Raw genomic sequence first — 26,358 nt, 5'->3', positions numbered from 1 at the left:
TTTGGGCAGTATGGCCATTTTCACGATATTGATTCTTCCTAACCATGAACATGGAATGTTTCTCCATCTGTTTGTGTCCTCTCTTATTTTGTTGAGCAGTGGCTTGTAGTTCTCCTTGAAGAGGTCCTTTACGTTCCTTGTTAGTTGTATTCCTAGGTATTTTATTCTCTTTGTAGCAATTGGGAATGGCAGTTCATTCTTGATTTGGCTCTCTTTAAGTCTGTTATTGGTGTATAGGAATGCTTGTGATTTTTACACATTGATTTTGTATCCTGAGACTTTGCTGAAGTTGCTTATCAGTTTCAGGAGATTTTGAGCTGAGACAATGGGGTCTTCTAGATATACAATCATGTCATCTGCAAATAGAGACCATTTGACTTTCTCCTTTCCTATTTGAATACCCTTTATTTCTTTTTCTTGCCTGATTGCTCTGGCATAAGAAATTTTTTTATTTCTTAAAAAAAAAACTCATTGTTAAAATAAAATGTGCTTTTTTTTTGTAATACATTTACTCTAAAAATCTAAAAGCTCCAGATAAACAAAAGTAACATCATCATCTTCCCAATTTATATACATTGTCACTATTAGCATTATTGACCAAGAAAAGTCAAAATGGTATTGTATTAGTCTGATCTTATACTCCTATAAAGAACTACCTGAGACTGGGTAATTTATAAAGAAAAGATGTTTAATTGACTCACAGTTCCACAGCCTATAGAGAAGGCATGACTGGAAAAGCCTTAGGAAGCTTACAATCATGGTGGAAGAGCAAAGCGAGAGCAAGCACATCTTCACATGGCAGCAGGAGAGGGCCAATGGGGAAGTGCTACACATTTTTAACAACCAGATCTTGTGAGAACTCTGTCAGAAGACAGTATTAGGGGGGTGGTGCTAAACCATTAAAAGCTACCCTATAATTCAATCACTTCCCACCGGGCCCCACCTCCAACAATTGAGATCACATGAGATTTGGGTGGGGACATAGCACCAAACCATATCCGGCATCATACTCTGTATACCAGGCATCCCCAAACTACAGCCCGCAGGCCGCATGCAGCCCCCTGAGGCCGTTTATCCGGCCCCCCACCGCACTTCAGAAAGGGGCACCTCTTTCATTGGTGGTCAGTGAGAGGAGCACAGTATGTGGCGGCCCTCCAACGGTCTGAGGGACAGTGCACTGGCCCCCTGTGTAAAAAGTTTGGGGACGCCTGCTGTATACTGTAGAATATGCCTGTGTTTTCAGCTCAACAGATATTGAGATTGTTTTCATATCGATACATATAGCTCTATGTGATTCTTTGTAGTAGGTTCCTAATGCTTGCATTATGTGGAAATATAATTTATTTAACCAGTCACCTGTAATGGGTATTTAGGAGATCAACATAAATACCACTGAGATGAACATTCTCATTGTGAAATGAGTCAAGACATAGAAAGCACAGTAGTCTCAGTCCACATTTTCATTCTCTTCTGTCTTGTAAAATCTGCTGTAATAAATGCATAAAGCTATGGCACCTGTATTTTCTGCACCATGGTGTGACTTTTAATGATAATTCTGTTTTTTTCCCTTTCATATTCAATTAAAAGAACTGTTTTTGTAGTGCCAAAACATTTTCATTTATCCATTTGTCTAGTAACCTAAAACAAACAGAAACAGGTAGCTTGCCACATATGCGTTTGTTTTCTACCATCTAGTTCTTCAGAACTTTTATTCTTCTCTAAAGTTATTTTAGAGGCAAAGACAGATTATGTGTTGTTCTGCAAAAAGTATGCATTTGTCTCTCCCACAGAACGTTTAAGTGTTTCTTCATTTCCCAACTCCATTTCCCACCTGAGGCCTCCATCAGCACCAGAAGAAGCATTTTTTCCTGCGAAGGACATAAGAAGCACCTAAGAAATGGTTGTGGCTATTGTTGAACACTTCATTACATCACTTTTCATATCCATATTTATTCAGGATAAATATTTAGGATAATATCCAGATAATAGACTTCCCAATAGATTCTCTGTGATCAAAGGGATCACAGAGTTTTAAGGCCCTGGATACATATTTGTAAACTGCCTGTCACAGAATGATTGTAGCAGTTTCTTCTTCCACAAGTAGCGTGTGAGTATGCCCATTTCTCAGCACGCTGGTGCAAGTCAGCTGCCATCACTTCACTGATCGTTTTTACACTCTCATTTTTACTTTCCTTTCCCTTGTTTTTATTGAGTGCTTGCATTTTACTTTGTGATTCTTTGCCATCGGTCATTTTATAAGATGCACCTTTGTCGGCACATCTAAAAGCTAAGGCAGTTAGAATTTAGAAAGTTGTATGATAAAGATCTTCAGTCTCTGGTTATAATTCCAGCTCTTTCTGTCCCTCAAGCTCTGGAACAGGTCACACTTCTCTCTGCTCAGGGCACTAGATATTTCAGATTATTCTAAGCAATCTCCTGCCCACTTTCCTTTGCCTTTGTTATAGCTGTCACTATAGATTGTTTCAGTCGTGCATATAATTGCTTCATTGCTAGTAACTTGCTTAATGTTGTCACAGACCTTATTGGCTCTTCTTACCTCAGATTTACATATAGCATCCCAGGGCTTTCTTTAGGGCATTTATCATTTTTCCTCCAAATGATCTGGTGACAGTATACAGCTATTCAAGTTTTCATCAGCCAGCAGATAATATGGTCTTTCTTCCTTGCTGCCACAAGCCAGAAAAGAGAGGAAATCAGGGGAAATGCTTTCATTAGTGTACTTCAAGGAGCCTCTGTCATGGAGTCAGGGAGGGAAGTTTCCCAAAGTTCACTGAACTGACACTGGAAGATGCTCTTATGGGCAGCCCCATCCCTTTGTGACACCAGAACGAAAGCACTTCATCATCTCTTGCCGGTTGTGCTTTCATGCAGACAGCGAAGCATCTTCTAATGCCAGTTGCCTTTCCTGTTTACTTCTTACTCCAGGAAAAAGTCTGAACAATTTTATAGGACATTAACGATTACTGTTGCATACTGATACACAAGATTGTGTTATACTTTCTTGAAAAGGCCCATTATTTTCATTTGGAAAAAGAAAAAAATAAAATAGAGATTGCTACCAATTGTAAATGACTAACACTAATAAATTTTAGAGATCTAATAGCAGCTGTAACTGTGCAGTTCCTTGTACAATGAAACGGAGTTATAAACAGTGTTAAGCTCATAGACTGGGCCTAGAAGTCTATTGCAGGCAGAATGTGGCAATTCTCTAATACCGATGGGACCAGCCTTGGTTTCCTGTCATATCTAGAGAGTAAATTAAAAATGTTCAGACTCTAAATGAAAGGATTTGGAGGTTTAGGACACTGGGCAAGCCTAACTCAGCAGGAAGGCTGCCCTTGTGGTAAGCACTCCTAAACTTCATGCCTTTCACTTCTTTTATCCACTCTGTTTCTAACCTCTCCTATTCTTTACACTTTGAACTTCTCCTTTTGCTACACACAGGCCCTTTCTTGGTAAGGAATTACTGAGAAAAGCTTCTTGAGGGGGCAGTGAGCTTTTTTGGTCACCTAAGTATTGCTGAAGTAGTTAAGGCTCGTAAGACTGATTTCTAAGGCCGGGCACGGTGGCTCAAACCTGTAATCCCAGCATGCTGGGAGGCTGAGGCGGGTGGGATCACCAGGTCAAGAGATTGAGACCATCCTGGCCAACATGGTGAAACCCTGTCTCTACTAAAAATACAAAAATTATTTTTTGGGTGTGGTGGCCCACACCTGTAGTCCCAGCTACTCGGGAGGCTGAGGCAGGAGCATTGCTTGAACCCGGGAGGCGGAGGTTGCAGTGAACCGAGATTGTGCCACTGCACTCCAGCCTGGCGCCTGGCAACAGAACGAGACTCTGTCTCAAAAAAAAAAAAAAAAAAAAAAAAAAGAAGACTGATTTCTAAACATGGCTATTATGTTCTGATTTATCTAGAAGTTTTTGCTTGAGTTATAGATGACTTTTGCTGAGGCAGCTCTGCCCATACTTTTCTGGCCATACTCAGTAAGAGTCAAGATTACATCCAGTTGGCTTATAAAACAGGACTTTCTAGGACAGCTGTGTTTTGCTTGCACCTGACGAGAGTTCAGGGCCTCCCCAGACTGGACAGCATAGAATCCAGTTTCTCTAGGGACCTCAAGATGTCAAAACCCCATTTCTCTGCCATCAGCTTGCACTACCACAAGCCAGAAAAGAGAGAACTGTACCCTCCATGTTGTGAGAAAGCACACCCTTAACATCCCTTTGGAGTAGGGAGCCTTCCTTGCTTTCCATGTGGGGTTCAGCGAGGTTGAGAGTTGGCATCAAGGCTCACTGCAGTCCCCTTCTACGTTGTATGTCTGTGTTCTCTGTGTAGAGTTTAACTCAACCTCTGGCCAAGGATCAGTTGCTGGCTCCACCTAAAACTTGCCTATTCCTTAACTAGATACTCCTTTCAGTAGCTCTGGCTTCCAGGAGGCAAACAATAACTAGAAGGAAATGGCAGCAAAGGCTGTAAATACATAGTGAGTGTCCACATTCCAGGACAGCCTGAAAAGTCTGGTGACTGTCAGTATCCATTTTCTATGTGCACCAAAAACAAACCACAACTTCAAAACATCATTCCAGTCAATCACCTCTTCTAGTGACACTTCAAACAAAGGAAGATTGGGGTAGAGGAGGGAATCAGTCTGACCTTACACTCAAAGTGGAGTATCTATGCTGTGAGTCGTTTTACGGGTTGTGAGAAGTTAGCAAAGCCAATAGGCCAGTCCGGAAGTCCACCATGGACTAAGGCCCAATCAGCATTTTTGTTTTCTTTCTGCGATTTTTTTTTTGTCATTATGAAATCTGCTGTGTTATAAATGCATAAACCTGTAGCACCTGTATTTTCTGCACCATGATGTGACTTTTAGAGACAATTCTGTTTTTACTGTTTTATGATGCCAAAAGATTCATTTATCCAGTTGTCTAGTAACATGTAACCAAATATAAGAGAAGGTAGTTTGTACATATGCATTTGTTTTCTAGCATCTAGTTTTGAGAGCTCTGGATTCAGCTCTTAAAGGTCTTTAGTAGGCAAGAAAATGTTAATGGGTTGTATGGAAAAAAGAATGCATTTATCTGCTACATAGAATACATAGAATCTCTGTGTTTGTTTATTCTCCTCCCCATTCTCATGCAAAGCTCCTACGGGCATCCAGAACAAGCTTTTTCTTCTTATAGTGTTCATCTTCATTAAATCTTGACCAACAACTTAAATATCTGTAACATAAACAGCTAGCTGTCCCCTAACATCTGTTCTCCCCTTCTTTCTTTAATAATTCAACGTCCAGTGTTACGTAGGTTTGCAGTCACACAGAATAAAAACTCCAGCTCCCCTTGCAGCAAGATGTATCCATGGAGCTCATTTCTGGCCAGTGGAATGCACGTAAGCAGAAGTGTCCTGTGCGACTTTTTGAGAAATGCCCTTAACGAACAGACACATACCCTTCTTGCCATTTCCTGCTCACAGGAATATGAGCCTGATGGTGATGCCTAGGTAGCCATTCCGGGCCATGAGAGGAAACTGTATGCTAAAGATGGCTAAACTAGGAGGACTAGGAATTTAGGTTCCTGCTGACAGTGCACTCACCATGCCAGCCTAGAACGACTTCCCTCTGAGCTTAATTTTCTTTTCTTTTTTTTTTTTTTTTGAGACAGAGTGTCACTCTGTCACCCAGGCTGGAGCGCAGTGGTGTGATCTCAGCTTGCTGCAACCTCCACTTCCTGGGTTCAAGCGATTCTCATGCCTCAGCCTCCACAGTACCTGGGATTACAGGCACCTGCCACCATGCCTGGCTAATTTTTGTATTTTTAGTAGAGACGGGATTTCGCCATGTGGCCAGGCTGGTCTCAAACTCCAAGTGATCTGCCTGCCTTGGCCTTCCAAAGGGCTGGGATTACAGGCATCAGCCACCATGCCCAGCCCGAGTTTAATTTTCGTAAGGGAGAAATACACTTTTTTCTTGTTTATGCTATGAATATTATGATTTTTCTTTCACTGGCAGCAGAATTTAATTCTAACCAATATGGTAGGTGAGATGCGGAGGATAAAAGTAGATCCATATCAAGAGAGTTTACGTCAAAAAGTAATATCAAGCATAGGACTTCTAACCCTGGGGCCAGTGTTTTTCCCATGTCTTTAGAGGCCATATTCCATTAAACGTAATGATGGTTGAATTTATCTAATTATGTTTTTAACCTGATTATTTATAGGTTATTTAAAATGCTTAATTATTATCCTTTCTTCTAAATTAGGGGATTTGAAAATGGATCTATATTTTTAATAGCTTTGTTGAGATGTAACTCATATGCCAAAAATTGTATCTATTTAATGTATACAATTTGGTGAGTTCGGACATAAGCTTCCACTCATGAAACCATTGCTATAATCATGGTAATAGACATACACATTACTCCCAAAGTTTTCTAGTGCTTGTTTTATTTGGAGGATTTGTGTGTGTGCTTTTTATGGGAAGAACACTTAACATAAGATCTACCTTCTGTTAAAATTTGTTAAAATTTTAAGTGCTCAATACCGTATTGCTAACTATAGGTACAATCGTACTAGCCAATCTCTAGAACTTACTCATCTTGTGTAACTGAAACTTTATACCCACTGAGCAGCAACTTCTCCTTTCCTCTTCCTCCCAGTCCCTGGCAACTATCAGCTGTTCTCTGCTTCTGTGAATTTGACTATTTTAGATACCTCATATACATGGAATCATGCAACATTTGTCCTTCTCTGACCATCTTATTTCGTTTGGCATAATGTCCTCCCATTTATCCATGTTGTTGCATACTGCAGGATTTTTTTTCTTTGTTTCAGCCTGAATAATATTCTACTGTATGTATAATGTACTGCGTTTTCGTTATCCATTCAGCCATTAACAGACTTTTAGGTTGTTTCCATATCTTAGTTATTGTGCGTATTGCTGCCATGAACATGGGAGTGCAGGTATCTCTTCGAGATCCTGATTTCAGTTCTTTTTGGGTAAATACCCAGAAGTGGGATTGATGGATCATATGGTAGTTCTATTCATCATTTTTTGAGGAACCTCCATACTCTTTTTCATAGTGGATGTACCGTTTTACATTCCCACCAACAGCATACAAAGGTTCCAGTTTGTCTATTTCCTTGCCAACACTTGCTATCTTTTGTTTTATTTCTTGTTGTTTTTATAATAGCCATTCTAACAGGTATGTGGTGATATCTCATCATGGTTTTGATGTGCAATTTCCTGATGATTAGTGATGCTGAGCAACTTTTCATAAACCTATTGGCCATTTGTATGTCTTCTTTAGAAAAATGTCTACTCCTTTGCCCATTTTTAATAGGATTATTTGGGATTTTTGTTACTTGATTTTGGGAGTCGGTCATATATTTTAGTTATTAACCCCTTCTTATATGGTTTGTACATATTTTCATCATTCTGAAGCTTGTCTTTTCTTTCTGTTGATGGGTTTTGTTTTTTTGTGTGTGTTTGCTGTGCAGAAGCTTTTTAGTTTGATGTAGTCTCACTTGCCTATTTTTGCTTTTGTTACTTGTGCTTTTGGTGTCACATTTAGGAAATCATTGTCAAGACCACTGTCAAGAAGCTTCTTCCCTTTGCTTTCTTCTAAGGGTTTTACAGTTCAGGTCTTATATTATGTCTTTAATTCATTTTGAGTTGATTTTTGTGGATACTCTAAGATAAGGGTCCAATTTTATTCTTTTGCCTAGGGATGTCCAATTTTTCCAGCAGTTAAAAAAACTGGATCTATATTTTTAATACTCAAAGTTGACTCTGAATCTTGGGAAAGTTTCCTTCCGAATGTGTTACAGTTCAGCAGTTGGGAATAAAATTGTTTCAGTCTGTTCTCTGTTCCCTGTTTAATGTAGATGTATTTTTGGGCTTCCTGAGTCAGACCTGAGCTAACAAGGACCAGGAGTTCTAGCCTGTGGGTAAGGATTAGATTCCAACATCACCAGAATATGTAGCCCCATCCCCTTTTATGGAAATGGCTTTATAAAGTCACCCAGTAATTTCAAATCTGTTGAACTGTAGTTGTGAAAGAACTATTTTAAGAGTTGACACAGTTACATGTTTATTAAGTGTTTATAAATGTATTAGTCACTGTGCAAACAGAAGCAGGTGGGCTTCATATTCCCACCTGTTCAGGTCACTGAAGCAAAGCCACCTGGAAAGCTTCACATGAGTAATTGGACCTTCAGCCTTCAGACTTCGACTTGCATTAAATTCAGCAACCAAGACTTGACATCTCCTGAAATACCTTCTCCATGTGCCCTTTATTAGAAATTAGCCTTTTGTGACTCACATGGAGTGAACCTGAAATTCATATGTATCACTCTAAAGGTGATAAACATAGTAAAGATGACATCTTAGAGTGACTTGTAAAAGGAAGCTGATCAAATAAGTATTTCTAATTTGCCTTCCATCAAAGAATGACTTCCTCACTTTAAATAGTCATTATTAGGAATTCGGAAGGCCTGAGAAATTGGATTCATTGATCGAGTTTCTTGATAGGAAACCACCTAAGGAAGAGAGGGCTATTTGTAACCCCTCATATGTTGTGCTCACTGCAAATACTCATCTGTGGTTCAGCTCCTGTTACCTGCCTTTATTGCCCCCCACCCCCAGGAGTCCTGCATTCAGAGGCTTATAGATTTCACAGATAGCCAGAGGAAGCTAGACAGTGTTGGCCTGCATGATTGGTATTAGTTTCATGATAAAGGAGATGTTATCTTTAAACACTTACTGCAGCTGAGCTGCTAAAGGCCATACGGCATTGTGAAAGAAAGCCCTGGACTCTGCATGGAGGAGCCTGACCTTTGGTTCAAGTCCTAGGATCAGCTGAGCTACTGCCTCAGTCAGACCTCTTCTCTGGGCCTCACTGTCTTAGTTTGATGAATAAGACAGTTGGGCTAAATATTATTTAGAGTTGGGCTAAATAATCCAGTTACTTGATGCATAAACGGATCCTTCCACTCAGCAGGCCTCCTTTCCAAACTATTTGTGGGAAAATTTGAACCAGACTCTATCTGCTAGAGTGTTCTCCCTGTTCCCAAATGTAGCTTTTCCCCTTCAACTTCTTGCCTCTGGCCAGCCTTTCTGTGTGCCAGAAAAGAAGTTTCATCTTAGGAAGCCAAATCTGAGTTGTATCAAGCTGCCTTTCCCCAGATCCCCATCCTTGCATGGCATAGGGGTTTGCTGGAAACTGCTATGAAAATATTTGTTAGTGACCTCAACTGGTGGTCGGAGTGATGGGTGGAACTGGAGCTGCTGTCCTGTTGACTTCCGTGGAGGAGGTAGCCAGGCTCCGCAGGAGCAAATCAAGTGGAAGCCAGGCTTTGGCTGGGGGAGCAGGAAAAAGCAAAGAAGAGTAGAAGAATGAAGGAGCCAAGGAGAAAGCCTCAGAGTCTGAAAGAAAGGAGTTTCCTAGGAGGACTTTTAATTTTGCTGTGCACCTCTAACTACCCTGGTTGTCATTTGTGCCCTAATTATGTCCTGGGTCTGTCATGAAGTGAATTAGAGAGAACTGGCCTGATGGCCTGAGATCTGTTAAGAAAAAAATGTACAAAAGGTAGAAGACAGATAAGAGATTATATTTGAGTGCAGAGTTAAGAATCATCCCCAGGCTTTCTGATAATGGCAGATTAATATCATAAGTCCCATACCACCCTAAAAATTGCAGCTAATATTAACACATTACGTTTATTACCCCAGAAGTAGTTTATCAGGGTTCTCCAGAGAAACAAACCAGTGGACATATGTGTACATATATTGAGAGATTTATTTTAAGGAACTGAGTCATGTGATTGTGGGGCCTGCCAGCTCTGAAACTCATAGGATAGGCCAGCAGGCTGGAAACTCAGGCAGGGGTTGCTAATATGTTCTTGAGTCCTAAATCTACAGGGCAGGCCAGCCGCCTGGAAACTCAAGCAGGATTTCTGTGTTACAGTCCTGAGGCAGTATTCCTTCTTTTCTGGGAAACCTCAGATTTTGCTCTAAAGGTCTTCAACTGTTGGATGAACCCCAACCACATTACAGAGGGTACTTTGCTTTACTTAAATTGATTATAGATGTTAATCACATTTGCAAAATATCTTCACAGCAACATCTGGATTAGTGTTTGAGTAAATAACTGGCCACCATAGCCTAGCCTAAGTTGATGCATAAAATTTAACCATCACAGGTAGGTACTGTTAACTCCATCCTACTGACAGTGCCACATGAAGCTTAAAAAGGCTTATGAAGTACCTTCCTTAAGGTGACATCATTCTTTCCTCTTCTCTCATGGCTGAGCCAAGCAGTCAGACTCACGAACCCAGCTCTTAACCTAAAATGCTTAGCTGCCTGCCAAGAACACAGAGAGCCCTGGGGAAGGTGTTTGCTCTAAAATCTAAGGAACTGTGGGATAAATGATGTTACAGTCAGCTGCTAATACACCAGGGTAGCCATCTGCAATTTTGAAAAGGTCGCTTTGCCCTACTGAGCCCTTACGAAATGAACCTACAGGGTGAAATGGACTATGTCAGGAGAGAACCCATTTTCTTTTCTCAGCCCCATGTCTTTTCCCTTGATTTCTCCTCTTCAAGCCATGTTGTTCTTCCTCACTCAGCTTGCTTCATTTTTCTTTTTTTTCCTTCTCCTTTCTCTGTCTCGCTCTCGTTTTTTTCTCTATAGTCTTTTCAAAAAAAATTTCTTCATGAAAGGGAAATGAAAAGGAAGGGAGAAAAATAAGGGGCTTAATCAATGGAATTTGAGCCATTTCTGATATCTGTTTTAGCAACTGTGGCTTGATCAGGAAAAAAAAAAAGGGAGCGAGGGAGAGAGGAAAGCAAAAAAAAAGGAGAAAGGGAGAATACGAAGGAGGGAGGGAGGGAGGGGATGGGAGAGAGGAGGAGGAGAACTCAACCTCTTAAAAAAACACAATCTCTTCATTATTATTATTATCATTATTATTTTGGAGATAGGGTCTCACTCTGTTACCCAGGCTAGAGTGCAGTGGCACAGTCTCCACTCACTGCAACTTCTGCCTCCAGGGTTCAAGCAGTTCTCACACCTGAGCCTCCCAAGGAGCTGGGACTACAGGCGTGCACCACCACACCCAGCTAATTTTTGTATATTTTGGTAGAGACAGGGTTTCACTGTGTTGGCCAGGCTGGTCTCCAACTCCTGACCTCAAGTGATCTGCCCGCCTCAGCCTCCAGAAGTGCCGGGATTACAGGCGTGCACCGCCATGCCGAGACGTTGTGATACTTTTGATGATTTTATGGTTTTGGCCTAAAGGAGCTATATCTGTTTCAGCTGGGAATGTTCAAATTATCAAAGCAGTGGCTCTCAAACTGCTGCACATTAGAGTCCCCTGATGCTATAAAAATGCTGCTCCCCAGCTAGACCCCAAATTATGTAAGCGAGCATCTCTGGGGTAACTCTAGTGCCAGTCCTCATTAAAACTCTAGGTGATAGCAAAGAGCAGCCCAGTTTGAGAACCAGTATTACAAAATACTGGTCCCTAAGACTGCTGGATAGTGACGAAAAGTCGCAGGACATAGGAGTACCTCAGGGGAGGATGAGGGGATAAATAAGAATTGGAAGGGCACTGAAGGAATCCCAGGGTATTGTCTATCTCATTCTGAGGAATGGTTATTTAAGATTTTCATCCTTTATATTTCTTACTGTATACCCCAAGAGTGGGGGACTAGGGGAGGGATAGCATTAGGAGAAATACCTAATGTAGATGATGGGCTGATGGGTGCAGCAAACCACTATGGCACGTGTATACCTATGTAACAAACCTGCACGTTCTGCACATGTATCCCAGAACTTAAAAGTATTTAAAAAATAATAAAACAAAAAGAAAAAGGAATAATAATAATACATACCCAGGCACATTGATAGCTGTCCTACCCTTGGGGATTCTGATTTGTGTGGCCTGGGCATGTGTAAAGCTTCTCAGCTGATTGTGGTACACAACCAGGGTTGGAGACCACAGCTCTAGAAGGAGGCTCGCTGGATGCTTTCAGCCACGCTTCAAGTTAGCAGTGCCTTGGCCAGGTCTCTGGAGACCAGCATCTGGCCTCAGCCTTCTGTATTTTAACCATTCACAAGAATCAGGCAGGCGAAAGAAGATAGACTCAGGCCGGGCGCGGTGGCTCAGGCCTATAATCCCAGCACTATGGGAGGCTGAGGCAGACGAATCACAAGGTCAGGAGTTTGAGACCAGCCTGGCCAACATAGTGAAACCTCCTGTCTACTAAAAATACAAAAAAATTAGCTGGGCATGGTGGCGTGTGCCTGTAATCCCAGCTACTCAGGAGGCTGAGGCAAGAGAATTGCTTGAACCCGGGAGGCAGAGGTTGCAGTGAGCCAAGATCACACCATTGCACTCCAGCCCAGGTGACAGTGTGAGACTCCATCTCAAAAAAAAAAAAAAAAAAAAAAAAGGAAAGGAAAAAAGGAAGATAGACTCACACAAACCAAACTCACAGCAACTGAATGAATTATATAGTCTTGTGCATTCATGTTGTTAAAAGAACTCTCTCAACAGACTGGAAGCATTCGTTTCAGGGACAGAATTGATTCTTCTTTGGTTCTTCTTTTCTTAGATATATTAACAGTTACCCTATTGCCAGCACATCGTATCTTCAAGTAAAATGTACTGTCCCTTATCCACAATTCCAAAATCCCAAAAAGCTACGAAAACTGTATTTTTTTTATTTAGTAAGGTGGCATCAAAACATATTTAGCAATAAAACCTGACCAGAACTCCTGTAAAGTTATTTGAAGGCTTTACTTACTTCACTTGGTGTAAATCGTCATATGTTTTTCTTTGGAAATATTAATACATTTGATTGCACAGTGCTGCTTTGTTCCTTACTCTGGGTATAGCATAATATACAATATTTACAAATTTCTAAATCTGATCAATTTAGTTCTTGAAGCTGTCTGGCCTAAGGGCTTCAAGTAAAGGATTATGGACCTGTAGCTTCTTTATATACTGAATTTCCAAAGAACCTCCCCTGGTCTTGGGTAATAGCCCCGCCTCAGGACAGTCTATTTTCTTTTTTTTCTTTTTTTCTTTTTTTTTTGAGATGGAGTTTCGCTCTTGTTACCCAGGCTGGAGTGCAATGGCGCGATCTCGGCTCACCGCAACCTCCGCCTCCTGGGTTCAAGCAATTCTCCTGCCTCAGCCTCCTGAGTAGCTGGGATTACAGACATACACCACCATGCCCAGCTAATTTTTTTTGTATTTTTAGTAGAGACGGGGTTTCACCATGTTGACCGGGATGGTCTCGATCTCTTGACCTCGTGATCCACCCGCCTCAGCCTCCCAAAGTGCTGGGATTACAGGCTTGAGCCACCGCGCCCGGCAGGGCAGTCCATTTTCTAACCATCTCTTGCATTGACTATGCTAGCAGGGAATGATGTTCACCTCAGCAGGGACCAACTCAGTCTTGCTCCCCACTGCCTCCCAGTGCTGACCACAAAGCCTGGAATGGTGAGTCCCTGAGAGATACATACTGAGGAAATATAGCCATCTGTGGTGCATTGATTTCTCTTGTTTTGCTGTCAGAGGGTGACCTTTTCCAGTTTTCTCCCTAAATCCTGGGAGCACCATGCTCAAATGACATTTGTTGAGCTGTATCTCCAAATTCCAAAAGAATTGTGCTAACAGAGGAAATTAGTTATTTAAATAAATTGTTTTGAAGAGATTGATTCCTAAAAATAGGAAAGAAAAAACTATATAACCCAAATAGATTCTGTTGCAAGAAACTAATAGTATTAGCACTATAGTAATAACAGTAATGCTTTGTTCTCTCCTCCCTCTCCTGTATTGTAATTACATGTATATTTCATTTGCTAGTGTTCAGACTTTTTGGATCAAGAAGCCCCTCATTCTTCATCCTGTTTAGGGGGATTCTGGAAAAAAATATCCCAGATATGTTTTTGGTGTTCAGTTTTTCTGACCCATAATACCTATATGGGTCTAGTGATGTGGGCTTAGTCGGTGACTAAAAACTGAGATTTCTCTTCACTCTTACCAATGGCACGTGGCTCTGAGGGATTTTCAGGATCTAGGGCTACTGGTCCCATGCTGGGTGGGCAGTATATCCATTCCTTATTCTCTAGATCTGTGCTGTTCAACAGAACATTGTGCAATAATGGAAATGGTTTATATCTGTGCTGATACCATAATCACTAGTCTTACATTGCCATTCAACACTGGAAATGTGGCTAGTATAACTGAGAAACTGAAATCATAATTGTATTAGTTATTTTTTATTTTTTGTTGATATGACAAATGGCTAGTGGCTACTGTATTGGACAGCACGGCTCTACATCTGGGGTGCAGGCTCTTTTCATCCTGACATAAATGGCTGGAGCATTCTAAGGTTACCCAGAGAACATCAGTAAACTCAGCTTTAAAATACGGATGAAATAATTCCAGGCAGAAGCAGAACAAGTAAAGCAAAACAAAAGCAAAAGCATGGAAGTGCTAAAGAACCTGGCACATTCAGAAAACTATGTCTGATTCTATATGGCGAGATATTATGATAGCGTAGGTTGGATGAGACATACTGGAAAAGTGGTAGGAAGTGAATTTTCTGAAAAGACCTTTCAACGTATCAGGCCAAGAATAAACCCTTCAGGGTGTTTAAAGGTGTTCCTATAATGTCAGCTGCTGTTCGGCGGCTAAGAACTTTGACAAGTAGTTATCTGTGCCACTTGGCAAACGTCTTCAGTCCTTGACACCTCTGAAAGCTACTTCCTGCACACCAGAAGCATAGTTTGGCAATTGAGTGTCCTCCTGAAGTTGAACTGCAACGAGATTTCTTATTGTGGTTTCTGCAGATGGCTACTGTGCAGTACTGGGAGTCAGGGGAGAGTCTTCTCAGGGACCTGAAATCAGGGCCACTTTCCCACACCCCCAGGTACCGGCTGGCAACTAACAAGTGTGTGTGTGTGTGTGTGTGTGTGTGTGTGTGTGTGCGCGCGCGCGCACGCACGCACACACAAAGGAAGTCACAATCATAGTCCTTTAGGTAACTAGAGACAGGATTTAAACTTAGATGAAGGGTCACTAGTCCTCCTCCAGTACTCCCTAAAAGTTAACGAACTGGAAATTCATCTAAACAAAATAAACAAGACCTATACCTGCTCTGGGTTTTTTTCCCCTCCAGTTGATAAGTTGAGCTATTTGGAGGGGAAGTCTGGACCATGTGTTTTCCCTATACTAAAATTTTAAAAGTAATTCAAAACATGCATTTTCATGGACCTAAGACAGTCTAAAATAAATTGAACCAAGAATTTTAACTTTCCATTTAGCAAAAGAAAATAAAGTTTTCCTCTGAAGGGTAGGAAGCCTTTGCAAAGGTTATCATAATTCATATTTTTTCTTATTAAAAAAGAAGATACCAGTGTGCTCTTGGTAGTTTTCCTCTTTCCCTTCTGAAACTGATTGTGCTGTGACTTGAGTTTCGTTGGTAGAATAGTTGCAGATTTGACTCTTACAAGTCAAACGTCTGACCATGTGATGAGTAGACCTCCCTAGGTGCACAGTAGGTTGCTCAGGCCATCTTACACTCGTAGGACAGGTCTCCAGGAGAAACAAAGTGAGAAACAAAAAGAAAATAAATCTGTCACATTATTAAATTTGTGCTCTTGACGCCTGCAGTTGTTACTGCAGTAGCAACTGGGGGTTAAACTGTCAGCTTGACAACTTGTAAAGCTGTTTATCATCGAAAGCAGGAAAAAATCAATGCTGAATTACCTCAGGAATATTATTGATGACCTAAATGTCATTTTCTGTTTTTATTACGTTTTATTGTATTTAGCTTGTAATTCAAACCACTTTCTAATTAATTTGGTTTGGCTCAGTTGGAAATAGAAAAAGCTAACTATCTAATAGGTGACACATGTCACAGAGAAACCTTACAACATCCCCATTTCCCTGAGATCAATCAGCCATGAAATAACTTACCAAACTTTTGTTTTTCTAGCAAATTCTTAAGAAATACAATAAAATTAAATTTGTCTAGTCCAAAGAAACGGGAAGAAACATGAATGAGCAAAAGTGACCTGAGAGCCCAGTTTTATCTAGCTATAATCTCTCTTCTAGTCGTTAAAATATCCCGAAGCACTCGATCATGTTGCATTTTAATTTCAAAGCCATGTGTTATATTAGCAGAGTGCACATGTTCCTGATTTGAACTACGAGTTCCCCGGCTGTTAACCAGAATTCTCGGCTCACACGGACAAGGTCTCCAGGAGGTCAGAGGCCTAGAGCCTACATCTTGGTTAGATCTTACCCGTGTGGAAACCAGAAGCCTGGGTCAGGCAGCAGTGCCTGTGACAGGCCCTGATTAGATTAGGACTACATTTATCAACTACACAGAGAGCACACTTAACCTTTCAACTCAAGAGTCTTGATGTACCTTTATTTTAAAACAAAAAGGTGAATGTTACTCTGGCAAAGTCTTGGTCCAGCAACAATGAAGTATTATAACATGCAGCTTTTTCTAATTTCACCAGATTTACACAGGGACAATATGCAAAATATATACTCTACTACCAGATATACACAGGGAAAATATGCAAGCTATATACCGTGAAAAGCATTTTATCTATTTTCCAAATATATAAATATGATATATTGGTATCTATAGAAGACTACTTCATAATTTTATATTATTTTCATTTTTTTCTTAAGAGTTTAGACTTTTTCTTTGGTTTCTATCTAGATTTACTTACTGTATGTATGTATAGATGTATTTCATTCATTCTTTTAGATTTAGTAAATTAAAACTAGTCATCGATTAATATATCGTGAAAATCCGTATGTGGAAGGAATAACAAGCTGCTTTTAGAAATTTGATTTCCTTTTATTCTCCCAAGTATTTGGCTTAAATATTAGTTTGAAACATCATTTAGTTTTTTTCAAATACTTGATTTAATTTTCTAGGAAGTTACCACTAAACTTTTAACAAGACAAATTGAATAATATAGTTTTACAGTATCTTTTTCAAGTATGGTTTATTCATATTCTTTTGATGAGCCTTGATCAAGTTTTTCACTGCTGGGCAATCTTACCTTATAGATTGAGGATATGCCAAGGACATCTGTGTCGCCCGCAAATGTGTACTGGAGACAATACTCAGGGAACATGGTGGTGACAGAATCAAGGTATAGGGAATGGTCTGAATTCACTGTAAATGAACAACTGAACTTCCTTCATGCATTCATCTTCTAGTTCCTCTCTCAGCACCTACGTTTTGATGAGGTAGAGAAAACACCCCCTGCCCTCTTGAAAGTAACTTTCTGCTTTCTCAATTCTCCATCAGAAACCTTGTCCTATCCCAGTGCCAGGTCACATATAACTAAAATATATTTTTCTTGGTAATCATACACAGGCTGTAGCCTTGAAAATGAAATTATTCGCCGGGTGCGGTGGCTAAAACCTGTAATCCCAGCACTTTGGGAGGCCAAGTCGGGTGGATCACGAGGTCAAGAGATCGAGACCGTCCTGGTCAACATGGTGAAACCCCGTCTCTACTAAAAATACAAAAAATTAGCTAGGCATGGTGGCACGTGCCTGTAATCCCAGCTACTCAGGAGGCTGAGGCAGGAGAATTGCCTGAACCCAGGAGGCAGAGGTTGTGGTGAGCCAAGATAACGCCATTGCACTCCAACCTGGGTAACAAGAGCAAAACTCCGTCTCAATAAAAAAAAAAAGAAAATGAAATTATTCTTCATGCTAAAAGGATTGTGTTTTCTGTCACTTTATTGTTTCTGCAGTATGCTTGTTCAGTTAAGTAAACTCATTTTATGTGACACATAGGATCCTGGCCTAGAATGCAGGTTCAAAGGAGGAAAAGGCAGCTAAGGGTATTTGGTAGAAATAATTATTTCCCTGAATAAAAGAGAGATAAAATGAGTTCATTTAAATTATAGTAAACGTAGTTACCAAATCACCCTAATATACTGGTCTCTTTTTTTCCCTAAATGCAATCTAAATCTTTGAACGTTTTCCCTAACATGAGGTTGTTTTGCCAATTGGCTTTCATTTGGAAATATTTTTTAAATTTCCTATTTATATTGTAAACATTGAATTTCAAAAACTGCTGCATGAAGTGTTGTTTTCATCTTTTTGTCCCAATATTTTTGTTTTCCTATTTCTGATCTTAAGTTTATATAATTTTAAAAGTCATTCTGAATTTGATATTTACCAGGAAAAAAAGTACTTGTCAGTAGGGATTATCATTACCTTGGTTGTTGATAGGTGTATTTTTTAGTAATGCTTACTTTACTGGATGTGTATTCTGAGCCCAGAGTGTGAATAGAATGAAAATATTTTCAATGTTGTGGCTAATTAGTGACAGGGGAAAACAAAGAAATATATGAGCTTAAATTGTCTTAATAATTTCCTCGGTTTCTAAGAAAATCTCTGCACACACACCCCCTACCAAACTCACTTGCTCACTTCTGGTCACCTTATGTTGGACAAATCCTTTGGAGTTATGCTTTATTGGTTTTTATATCTGGAAAAAAAAAAAAGGTGCATTGCCCATCCCCTCCCTCTCACTGTTTTTCAGAAACCTATTTTATATTTAAAGGTTGCCAACATGCTGGCTATCAAGACCAAACACAGTCAACCATTTGGACATGTAATCAACATTCAGAAAACATTTATTAAGCCCCTACTGCACACCAGACTCTGTTTTAGTCATTGAGTTTGCATCTCAAGGTTTCTATTTATACGTTTATGTTTTGAGATAGGATCTCACTCTTTCACCCAGGCTGCAGTGTAGTGGCCTGATCTCACCTCTCTGCAGCCTCAGCCTCCCAGGCTCAAGCAATCCTCCCACCTCAGTCTCCCGAGTATAGCTGGGACTACAGTTGAGCAACACCATGCCCGGCTAATGTGTGTATTCTTTGTAGAGATGGGGTTTCTCCATGTTGCACAGGCTGGTCTTGAACTCCTGGGCTGAAACAATCCACCCACCTCAGCCTCCCAAAGTGCTGGGATTATAGGCATGGGCCAATGCACCCCGTATCTTAAGTCTTTAAAGGCAATTGGAAGATAGGGCTGATAACCCAGTTAATTCTGCTGGAATTGGAAGACTCTGAAATGCTTGGATGATCTCTTCTGGGTCTTCACTGGCTTGACTTTAGGATATTTCTGCCCCTTGTGAAGAGAATGCAATGTTCTGTGTGCTCAGGAATGTAATCCTGAATATCAAATACCAAATTAACACAGGCCTGGCTTAGACTGATTATAAGACCTCTGCCAGTGTTTAGGGTTGTTGACTTTGTCACAGTCAGCTCTTTTCTTCTCTCATCCATTGCTGTTAGGAAGTCCTGAAGCTACAGATCCCCCGAGATACCTCAGATTTGGAGGATGAGAGTGACATGCGATCAGCCTGGGAGGCAGCCCGAGAGAGTGGGGGAAGTTAGAGGGTCTGTGTTCCTAGTGCTATTTAATCGAATCTGAAACTCCTTATTAGGACTACTTATCATTCTACCCTCTGCTACCAACTTTTTCTGTTTTGCCTTTTATCTAAAGTATTTTTTTTTTAATTCACCTGGGTGCAGGTGGGCTAAGGCAGAAAAGGGCGTTAGCATCATGTAAAGTATTTTAATAAGGTTCCCTTCCACATTCCTATCCTCTGCAATTGTTTGATTTCTCTCCCCATGATTATCCCGCAAAACAGTATCTATACGCCTTGATTTTGAAGTGTTTCTTAGAATTAATCAATAACACCTTGAGGTTTTCCAGTTTAATTTGTATGTGTTTATCTTGGCATACAGTACACATCTCTCTAGCATGCAATTTTGCAGTTGGTTGGATGTTGGCAGGTTTTAGGGGTGGGAGGGGAGGAAGTTGTATTTTTAGCTATAGTGATTCACTTTGTAAGTGGTATACACTGTCGTCCGTCCTCCAGTTGATTTACTGCATATGGAATCAACTTACTCTAAGCACACCCGACAATTTCAGTGGTTTACAAAACCAATAAAAATATAAAATGCTGAAATAAATATTTAAGATTCCTTTTCTGCATTGCACTAAAGATATGGTGGAAATAAATTGTAAAAGAAAGTATTTGCACTTGAGGAATTCAGGTAAAAGTCATGAAGCTATAAGTAAAAACAGGATTGGAGGAGCCGAGTAAGATTAGGGGAGATAATTAAATTTTACTATTTGTCTTATTTTTAATCATATATTCATTTACACAGTGCCAGCCTTGATAGACTATAAAATACACCATATGTTGTCATTTTAAAATAATTTTTTTGTATTTAAATTTGGCATCTCTGCTATGTGGCTGTATGCCGCCACTCCCTGCATCAGAATCCTTCTCAATACCGTACTTCAAGGAGACCACTACCAAACAGAGTTCCCTAAACAATGAACCTATTTGCTTCATAATTTTTAGATGCACCTTCAGCTTTACTCCTCCTTCACAGACCCTCTGCTCTAGCTGGCACAGTTTCCTTATTCTCTTATAAACATGCCAGCTTCCTTCATCAAAGTTCGACTCACAACCCAACCTCTACCTAAGTTCATTTTTTCCTTTGGTGTTCAAATCTCCCCACAGAAAACTTTTCCTGGAGACTACAGCCCAAAGACAGAGTTCAGTGGTACCCAAGTCAGACTGTATATCAGATTTAATGGAGACAGCTTTGCAAAATACAGATTCTTGAGCCTCCCCCAGACCACCTTACTCAGATTGTGTCTAAAATCTAGGAATACATGTTTTATCTTGTTCCCCAGCCAATTCCTATGAAACTGCTTGGCATTCTTCATTTGTTTTGGCAACCACATGTGTGATGGAAAGAATCAGTAATTCTGGAGTCTGTTGGATCTGAGTTCAGATGTTAGTACCTGCACTTATTAGCTGACCAAGTTACCAGACTTCTCGGGGCCCCAGAGACTGCAAAATTGCAGCTTCTTTTCCAAAGATTTTGTTGTTGTTTTTTAGAGGAAGGATGCTATAAAGGCTTAAGAAACCACTCAACTAAGTTGGTACATTAAGTAGTGTGAATCTACTCCTCTGAAGATGATCTTCAGAGACCGACTGCTTTCCTGAATGGGATGTAGTGGACAGTCTCAATTATGGTGGTCATATTGAGGAGCGGTGGCATTTTCCTCTCTCCCTTCTAAAGTTCAAATGAGTTTTCTGTCTTTGATCCAGAACTCCCATAGTCATTTACATTTAGAATGATTCCAAATGGACTGGGCATGGTGGCATGTGCCTGTAATCTGAGCTACTCGGGAGGCTGAGGCAGGAGAATCACTTGAATCCAGGAGGCAGAGGTTCTGGTGATCTGAGATCGCTCTACTGCACTGCAGCCTGGGCAACGAGAGTGACACTCTGTCTCAAAAATAATAATAATAATAATTCCAAATGGAGAGTGAGTCTCAATTTCCTGTGCATTGAAGCACCCATCGTATGGTGTATGAAGACATTGGGAACACTAGTGTCAGTTTGAGACCTGAGACTATTTAGATATTAAAGTAGATTCAGAGCCATTTAAAGCAGATTTTCAATTCTTCATTCAGGAAAAGAGAACGGCAGAGTCCTAGAACTGGAAGGGACCTCAGCCCTCTTAGTGAGTCTGCATGCCTTTATGCCAATAAATGCTTGGATCAGAAAATCTCATTGGCTCACCAGGCTAAGTAGGAAACTGACCTGTAATAAGACATGTGGAAACCAAAACTATCAAACATTGTAAATTGCTTTAAATTAGCGTTTTAACCAATGGCTGCAATCCATTGTAGTATAATTGAATTAACTCATATAGCTAGAATGCTATTAGGCAGGTGGATTCTTTTATAGCCCACCATATTTAGACCCTCACACCACCCTACCTTCTCTCAACAGCTTTTGAAAAGGATTCTCCCCAAAGGCTGATTTGACTATCAGCAGTGGAAAACCTCGAAGACTAAGATAACCTCATTTACTAAAACAAAAAGCAAAAAGTATTTGTTGCATATTAAGTACTTGTCATTAGATAGATTCTGGACCAATTATTTTATAATAAATCTATGCATATCTCTTATTAATGCTAATAACTGCCCAATAGAGTAGACACTCTTATTTCTATTTTACTCATAAAAACAGAGGCCTGCTCAAGGTCAGAGAACTAGTAAGTGGCTGAGCTAGGAATCTAACCCAAGTCCAACTCCAAGGACATTTCATAGCAAGAAATGACAGACCACAATTTAGGCTGAGGTTCCTAAAATTTTGAATTCAAAATTAATTATACCTATGAACTTTCTCCCTGCATAACTTTGCACATTTGCAAAATTTTGCATACAGTTTCAAAAAGTCCAAGGACGCCCCAAAGCCCATGATATCACCAATGAGTATGTAACTCTAGATTTAGCTTGACAGGAAAGATTGTTAAATAATTACATGATAAATAAACAAATTCCTCATGTACCTCACATGTTGAATTTAGCACCATAGATGGGAATACAAAAGAATAATGAATACATGTGTTACATTGGGTTTATGCTCTTTTTGAGAGGGCAGCTTTACCATTTTTTAGACTACTTAAAAATAATCACACTCTAGTACTCATACTTGCTTTTAGAAACAAAAATAGTAATAAAATTTAAAGCTACTAGGGCTAAACAAGACCTTAGAGATCATCTAAGATTACAGCCTTTTTATTTACTGATGAGGAAATAGGGCATGAGAGTCTCTGCAATTTATCCAAGGTCACACAGCCAATTAGAGTCAGGGCCAAGCCTGGAGTCTGGAACTTTAGATTCTTTTTCCAGTGGTTTTCCTACATTTAACTAACTAATTCATGGTATGCACATCCAAAGAAACGATAGGTATCCATTCTGCATCTTGTGTCCATTCCTTTCTAAATGACTGAAATATGTTCTTGCTCCTTTGAAAATAAAACGGTAGTAAGAGATTTAGCACAGATAACTTTTTCAGTCCTATAAAGGTTGAGATAGAAGCTAGAGCACACACATCAAATTCAAGATATGGCACAGAGGCCAGGAGCCATGATGTTGCAGTTAGACTAGGAATACCGGTCTATTGAACCAGAGTTATAGATAATTATAATAAGCTCAACGATCTTTATTCAGATCAGTTACTTCCTCACTTCTTCATTCATCCACAAGTATATATTGTAGCCAAAATACGTGTGGCCCAAAGGTGGGCCAGGCCCTAGGAACAGAGACACATAGATCGAGCCCCTGTCCTCACCAATCTCAGGAGCTAGAGGGACTTCTTGTCTCCTCAAAACATTTTCTCCTTAGAGGAAAGTATTTCAAGTCTCTATTAGAAGGGTATTCGCCAGTATACACTGTTTTTCCTTCAACAGGGATTCCAGTCCCAGAAGTAGTCACAGATTATAAACAGACTAATTAAGAAATAGGATGCTGGTTTTTTTTTTTCCCACAAAGCTGATAATTACCAGCCATGACTTTTCAAGAGTATCTCTAGTTATTCTTAAGGAAAATTGAAAAATTCCCACAATAAAAGCAATTCTCATTCCTCATAATTTATAAACTATTATTAAATGATAAACCCAACTATAAAAAAGTTATGTGGCAAAAACAAACTACAAGGAGGAGATGTGGCTGCTCCCAAAAGGTGGGAGGTTATTCCATTAGATGATCAAAAATATGGTACCGCAGCCATTCACATTTTACAAGAAAATGAGAAAAAACTGTATTTTAATACTGCCAATTTACACGTAGTAAATCATCACTCTTTAAATTAACTTTTAATTTAGGATTTTTGTTCTTGCTTTAAAATGATTCTGTACTAAGCTGCGAACTAGTGATGGCATTTATGGATTTTGAATTTTTATGACAACTTCAAGTTGGAAGCAACTCTTTTAAACCACAAGAGAAAGAGCTTACAAGCAGGCACACTGTGTGTGTGGGGGGGGTGTGGGTGTGTGTGTGTGTGGGGGGTGTGTGTGTGTGTGTGTGTATGAACTAATGCATATAGGAGTTTTCATCAGGGATTTCTGAATATATTGTAATGCAACTTATGTTTTTAAACTGACCAAACTATTGATGGCTTTATTGAATGAAATAATTTATTATAGAAATATTTTAGTCAGATGCCATTTCATCATCAAATAATACTAAAACAATAGCCATTTTCTATGAAATTGTTGTCCTGAGCCAAGGGCTTAAAAAAGAAAATAAAACTTGCCTTTTTGCAAACTAGCATTGTACCAACATTTGTTTATTACACTATAGAAGAAAAGAGTTCTGCCAGCCAGACATGGTGGACTGGAAAAACATGCCGTTGTGTCAGATCATCCCAGGAAATCTCCATTTTTCCCTCCTCTCCTAATAATGTTTGACAAGTGGAGATGAATTTTTAAAATCCAAGTCTCTTTTATGCCATTCATTGGGATAATACTATAAAATCTCTCCTCGGGTACTCAGAGTATTACAACATCAATGACCTGTCAGCAGCTGCATACAGTTTTTCTTTTTAAGACTGTGTAAAGCTATGGTTAAATTCTAATTTTCTAAAATAGGTTTAAGTATGGGGAAAGCCAAAATTAAGTGTACTTTTCTTTCAAGAAATGAGACCACAAATTGTACATTGTGCTTACAAAGATGATGAAGGCAGTCCAGCCGCACACCAGCAGTTCGGCAGATTAATTGGAGCATGCACATTTGTGTAAAAACATATGTTGGGATTGGAATAACCTTTTTTTAATTCTGTTTAAAAGTTTTTTGCAAGTTCCTATGTATAATTTTCACATTATCTAATCCTCTCTTAAAAGTCTGAGATTAAATTCATGTATGCCCTGTATTCAAGCATTTTGTCAAAATGGGAACATCTTATTGGTACCTTTTGTCCAGTTAGTTGGTGGCAAGCTTTTTCATTTAGAAAATCCCAGTGTTCATTATTTTTTAAATTGTTGCATGATGGAACCAGAGCCACTTGTTTAAAAAGGGCATAAATTTCAGACCCAAACAGAGCTAGAGCCTCAGAGCCCTGATACACATGAACATATAGTAAACACAGGAAACGTAAGTTGGAATTTGCTGGAAAAAATGATTAAAACTGCTTGCCGAAGTTTAATTTAACCCCTCTATTTGTTAAGACTTGCTGGCGTGACAACGCTATACCATCAATGCGACTGAACCCAAGCTGCTCATAATGGTGGCACAGATACCTGTCAGAAACATTTAGGAGTATCGGCCAGTATTTTAAGAATTCTGCCTAAAACCTCATTAAATTAAGATCAGCAAGTAACTCTAAATGAAGAGACGTAGAACCCATTGTGATATAACATAAAGCTCATTTATCCTGACTTTTTTTTTTTTTTTTTTTTTGAGACGAAGTTTAGCTTTTGTTACCCAGGCTGGAGAGCAATGGTGTGATCTCTGCTCACTGCAACCTCCGCCTCCCGGGTTCAGGCAATTCTCCTGCCTCAGCCTCCTGAGTAGCTGGGATTACAGGCACGTGCCACCATGCCCAGCTAATTTTTTTTGTATTTTTAGTAGAGACAGGGTTTCACCATGTTGACCAGGATGGTCTCGATCTCTTGACCTCGTGATCCACCCGCCTCGGCCTCCCAAAGTGCTGGGATTACAAGCTTGAGCCACCACGCCCAGCCATTTATCCTGACTTTCTACAGGTTTCCAGAGTTCAATACTGACCATTTTCATCAACTTAGAGAAAATGAAAGTAAACAAATAAGAAATATTTACAATAAGTAAACCTGTATGTCCTAAATACAAAGTTGGCTTCACTTTAATTAGTGTTCAAAGCTGCAAGGCTGAAAATATGTGTTTTTAAGGTAACTTTATTTCTGTAGAAAAAATGATCTCAGTCCTATGATTAAAAAATAACCCCTTACCGGGTTACAGTAGAGATTTGAGATAAATACACAAAGTGCCTGTCAGAGTACCTGGCACGTTATTAGGGGCTCAGGAAAGAGTGGGAGGAAGCAGAGGAGGATCCCTGGTAGCCGGGTAAGTGGTGCTGAAGTTAGACAACGGTTCAGTCAGTTATTCCTAGGGAGAAAAAGGAAATTAGAGTCTAGCAAGCAATAATTGCTTAAAGCAATTGTAAAGGAATGCACATGTAAATTCCTTGCCATACACAGATAATGCAATTTAGACTGTATAAACGTTTAAAAGGTGTAATAATCGCCGGTCTTCGTGCCCTTGTTTATTAAAGAATCTGTCTGCTCGAAATTTTCCTGTTGCCCTTATTATATTTGATTTGCACCAATGAAGAATCATCTATCTCATTCTGTGGATAAAATCTCCACTCTTCATGGAGGTTTTTTATTGTTGGAATTTATCTCATCTCTTTTTCTT

General features: G+C 39.7%; 1 protein-coding gene and 1 long non-coding RNA gene across 13 annotated transcripts in view; one reads left to right on the top strand and one right to left on the bottom strand.

The window, feature by feature from the left end:
• The window catches only part of CDIN1 (CDAN1 interacting nuclease 1), a 1,267,257-nt gene that overhangs the window by 1,211,251 nt on the left and 29,648 nt on the right, over positions 1 to 26,358 (top strand). The window lies entirely within an intron of this gene.
• On the bottom strand, positions 1,220 to 26,167 carry LOC141583657 (uncharacterized). Its single transcript, XR_012516416.1, has 3 exons — positions 25,944 to 26,167; positions 2,558 to 2,687; positions 1,220 to 1,868 (listed from the first exon to the last, which is right to left on the bottom strand). It is a non-coding gene; the product is annotated as an uncharacterized LOC141583657 (long non-coding RNA).

Source organism: Saimiri boliviensis, chromosome 2, assembly GCF_048565385.1.
Source record: "Saimiri boliviensis isolate mSaiBol1 chromosome 2, mSaiBol1.pri, whole genome shotgun sequence".
Taxonomy (NCBI): domain Eukaryota; kingdom Metazoa; phylum Chordata; class Mammalia; order Primates; family Cebidae; genus Saimiri; species Saimiri boliviensis.
The sequence above is the reverse complement of the archived record's forward strand: the minus strand, read 5'-3'. Positions and strand labels throughout refer to the sequence as shown.